This window comes from Colobus angolensis, unplaced genomic scaffold, assembly GCF_000951035.1.
Source record: "Colobus angolensis palliatus isolate OR3802 unplaced genomic scaffold, Cang.pa_1.0 Scaffold194, whole genome shotgun sequence".
In the NCBI taxonomy this organism is placed as follows: domain Eukaryota; kingdom Metazoa; phylum Chordata; class Mammalia; order Primates; family Cercopithecidae; genus Colobus; species Colobus angolensis.
The window spans coordinates 5,950,696-5,955,820 of NW_012115088.1; the positions used below are offsets into that span (position 1 = coordinate 5,950,696).

Genomic DNA, 5,125 nt, shown 5'->3' on the forward strand with positions numbered 1-5,125 from the left:
GCCAGGATGGTCTGGATCTCCTGACCTCGTGATCTGCCTGCCTCGGCCTCCCAAAGTGCTGGGATTACAGGCATGAGCCACCGCGTCCAGCCCAACCTTTTAATTTTTAATTTTAGTTTCTGAATAATTGATATCCCACTTTTCTAAAAGAAAAATATATACATGATAACAGTCATCTTTTTTTAAAAACTGAATGAGTACACTAGAAGAAAAATGTGGATCAGAAGGGGAAAATGGAGCCCATGAGGAAATGGACCACATGGGTCTTCTTGAAGTCCATACAGGGCAAAGGCAGGAACAGTTCTATGGCTCATGGTGTGCATAAGATGTGACAAAGAACTTCTTCACAATAATGGAGGTGTTCTCCATTCACCCAGGTACAAACCTGCACATCCTGCACATGTAACCCAGAACTTAAAATAAAAAATGTAGGTGTTCCCATTATAGAGATGGGAAGGAAACACTTCACAGAACTGCTCACTGAGGAATACTGTGGAATGCCAGCAGCACACCCTCATAAACAAAACAGCAAGTGTCACAAGATTCTTTCTTCTAAGGCTGATTATTGCTGACTCTGTAACTCTGGAGTTCACTACTGCAGAGTGCAGAACCCTGGAATAAGGCATCTTGAGGGTAAAACTGAAAATATCTGGAGGCATGCAGCCATGACATATTCTTATGCCAGCTGACAGTAACAAGTTTCTCCTTTGAGTTTTAAGCGGCAGTGAGGTAAGAGGGTATGCAAAGGTGTTATTTGCTGGGTTGAGTGGGGGAGGGGGAGACTCATAGGCTTTACTAAGTTAACAGTGCTGAGAATAGAAATAGACATTCTCTAATGAAAATTACAGGCCCAATCAGGGAAGATTCCCATGTAGAAGGCCACAGTCCTCAGGGAAGGCCAATGACATTCCTCAAAAATCGCCTGGGTTCCACACAGACCATGAAGTTATGGGCCATCAAACCTTCAAAATTACATGTGATAGTGTGACCTTGATAATTTTATACTGGGAGTTTTTTTTTTTTTTTTTTTTTTGCAATAGAGTCTTACTCTCTCTGCCAGGCTGGGGTGCGGTGGCATGATCTCAGCTCACTGCAACCTCTGCCTCCTGGGTTCAAGCAATTCCCCGCCTCAGCCTCCTGAGTAGCTGGGATTACAGGTGCCCGCCACCACGCCTGGCTAATTTTTGTATTTTTAGGACAGACAGGGTTTCACCATCTTGGCCAGGCTGGTCTTGGACTTCTGACCTTGTGTCCACCCGCTTTGGCCTCCCAAAGTGCTGGGATTACAGGCGTGAGCCACCCGGCATGGCCTAAATTTTTTTTTTTAGATTTTGGCAAAAAAGGAAAAAAAATGACCTCAGCAAAACCTTGAATAAATTACATTTAGATTTGTAAATGTTTAGATTCTCGAATTTAGATTCTCGGTGACTATTACCTTAGCAGAATAAAAGATTTAATGTAAAGGAATTGTAATAATTTTGTTTTCAGTCATAGAAATCTCCCACAAAAAACTTGTAAAATAAACTAAAGGCAAGTAAACTTGCTGACTAGCCTTATAGGACTAACCAGTAGTCTGGGACCAAAAAACATTAACTGAATTAATCTTAGAGAATTGCTTTGACTTCTCTACCTGTCGGAATCATAGCCATGATTCCCTGTTCACGCAGGCACTACTCGAGGTTTCTAGGTAAATTAATTCATCAGTCAAGGTCTAGTAACCCAATTAAGACAGCTTCATCACCCCTAGAATATGACCATTATCCACTCTCCAGTAATCTCTGGATAACCTGGCAGAAACCTCTAATTATTCTTCTTACACATTTCAACCACTGGTTTAAGTTCCCCTCAGTCATTCTACATGAAAGAAACTGGTGAGCCACACTTTGGAGGCTTCAGTGTCTGAAACAACTACAATCCCCAATGTACAACAGTAATGAACTTCAAGAGGGAAGAACACATCAGCTTCCTGAGGCCAGGGGCCTTGCCTTTTTTGTCACCCACATATTCCCAGCACCAAGCACAGTGCCTGGCACAGCAAGCATTGATAAATATCTACTGAATGTCCGAATGGAAGAAATGGACATGTGAGGGCCTAATATGTATCAGTCACTTTGCTAGCCACTTGCTAGTCATTTCATTCTCATAGTCATCCCATGCACAAGAGTGGTATTATGCTCATTCCATAGAGAAATAATACACCAAGGAGCTAAGTAGCCTTCCCAAGTGAGTGGCAGAGCCAGAATTCAAACCCAGTTAGCCCAACTCCAAATCCCTAGCCACCACTCCAGGTTTTCCTAATTGTATTCAAAGGGAGGGTGGTGGTCAAGAGACATTCATAGACATTCTCAGATGGGGTGGTGGGGGAAGCACAGGTGGAAAGCGGTACCCAGCCTCAGCCAGATATGACTGGGAAGCACTGGACATTACACTCAGTTCTCAATGAGTACTGTCATATCAAAAATCAGAAAAGACTTAAAGTAGAGAAACTCCAATAACTTTAAATCTGATAACTTGTATCCCTAACTGCTCCCACCTGAGAACTCATTACAGGATAAAAGGATATCCATCTCCATCTTTGGGAGACAGTTGTGCTACCCAGGGAAGTATGGGAAAGGCCACACTACACCCTTTTGTCTCCCAAGGCTGCCATTCTAGTGTCCCGTCAAGAGATGTCACCAATGGCAGGCTGTGATGCTTAGGAAAAAATTAATCTTCCTGGATTCCTTACTTTTATTCAGTAAGGTGAAGGTCTTCGGCAAAATAATCTATACAGTCGATGCTAACCGAAAATTAAAAGCTTTCCTATTGCCCAGCTGCTTTATGCTAAGGTTATGCAAGTGTATTTGTACATAAAAGAGAGTAGTCTATTTACAAACAGGCTATGTTCTAAATATGTTTAAATCAGTTGTTTGAAATTCAGAAACTATTTTCTCACAGAAATGATGGCAGACATGATTTCCAAACCAATTCATGCTTACCTAATCAATCAATAACCAGGTGAAATACTGCACAAATATAATGCAAAATAGCAAAGAATTATACCCTTAAATATCAGCAGTCACATAAAAGTGAAAGAGTTAAAACTTATCTTAAATAATGGTAATGAAGAAAATGAAATTTAAATTAACGAAGAGGTCTCTGAAGTTTCTGAAGGAGTCAGATCAGGATTTTTAAGTGTTAGAAGGTGATGGTATTGGATTCAGACCCCCCAATTTCACTTTGAAATGAATGGCTTCCCTTTTCCTTGATAGAATCGTCACCATTCCTACACCTAGTGTTCATCAACCATGAGCTGCCATTTGAGTTATTTAAAAAATTTTTAAAAGATAACGATAAAAAGGAGGACAAGATGCGAAGAAGTCCCTGGAAGGAAAGGGAGGGAAATGGTAAAGAGATATGGCAAGTTGTTCCCTAAGCAGGTCCATGACAGGTGACTATTCAAACAGGATACAGGGGAAGCAGGGAGAGAACAGATTCAGGAAGTAGAAGATGAGAGAGAACGGGAGCAAACAGCTGTTGGATTATCCAAGATATCCACAAACTGCTTTTATAATTCAGTGAATACTTATGACATAATAACCCAAAATATACTACATACCTCTTCCCTATAATTTCAGACCTACATTATTTTATCAGCAAGTAAAGCTCAAACATTTAACACATATTTAACTGAATGTCTCATAATATATGCTTTTGCTGAGTGCTGATTACAGAAGATGATTACTACACAGCTACTACCTTTAGGATTCTGTTTACATTTTCATTTTTCTGCTCCTTTGAAACTTCAGACACAGTGGTTTCAAGCAGCAGCATGCTTTACTGATTAAAAACTCAGGTTTGAAGTCAAGCTTCCAGAGGTTTAACTTCAGTGTTGTCACTGGCCTTTCCTTAGTTTTCCCATCTGTAAAATGGGGACAATGACAACACAACTCTATCTCATGGAACTGGGTGGGAATTATCTAAGTTAATGGATGAACAGTGCTTAGAACAATACCTGGCACTAGTAAGTGTTCAAAAAAATATTAGTCACTATTAAATTTGTATATATAATCCACAACAAAAATACTTATTGAAATTTTCTCTGTATATTGTCTAGTAAAAAAGCAAGGTGCAGAACAACAAGGATAGTACTCTATTATTTGTGAAGGACCAAAAAGCTAAACATACTTGAATGTGGGAAAAAAGAGAGGAGGGGGACAGTTGTTATGTTTATATAAGCAAAGAATATCCTTGAAACATTGCTGAAGGAAACCAAGGTGCTGAGTATCTGTAAACACATCTGTGCCTTTATAATTTTGTCCCATGTTCATGTATTATTATTCAGTAAATTTAAAAAATGTATCAAACAGTATTTACTATCAACATAGAAATAACACTGGTAGCCCCATTAATCCATCAATTCTGCCTTTATTTAAAACTTAATCCAAAAGCCACTTACTAAACGATGCAATCGCAATTAAATTAAGTGAAGGGATGGCAAACACTTAAAACTTTGTCCTCTTTACAACCATCTCCGATTAAAAAACTGAATCAGTAAATGCTGATGTCCTCCAACTTAAACACAAGAACTTATTACATTGATTTGTGTTGGTCCTGTAGGACACTTAGTATGTAACAATTTTTCAAATAATGACTCAATTAGTTACAAAAGAAGATAATAAATGTTTGGGAGGGTTAATAAACTAATTTAATTAGCTCAATAATATATGCATTCTTATTTTGATTAATATACAAATCATATGTTATGTTTAAATATAAGAAAGAATTACATACTAAAATCCAATGTGCTAAAATTGACTCTAAAAGGCATCCTGACATATGGCTAAGTAATTGAAAAAATTAGGGAAACCAGCAATGAGGCACAAAAGGGGTAAGTGCTAAGGAGACTTAATTTTCCTTTTCTTGGAAATAAAGTCCAAAATTCACAGGTAACAAAGCTCATTTTTGTAATGTTCCTCACAGTATAAAACAAAGAGTGAACTTTATTTCCATGAATTTTATCATCTCATTATACCACCATATATCCTCCGGGAAAAAAGAAAGAAAGAAAGAAAGAAAGAAAGAAAGAAAGAAAGAAAGAAAGAAAGAAAGAAAGAAAGAAAGAAAGAAAGAAAGAAAGAAAGAA

At 38.3% G+C, this 5,125-nt stretch overlaps 1 protein-coding gene across 7 annotated transcripts in view; it reads right to left on the minus strand.

Annotated features, from left to right (window-relative positions):
• The window catches only part of EYA1 (EYA transcriptional coactivator and phosphatase 1), a 362,018-nt gene that overhangs the window by 96,891 nt on the left and 260,002 nt on the right, over positions 1-5,125 (minus strand). The gene's annotated exons all lie outside the window — the stretch shown is intronic.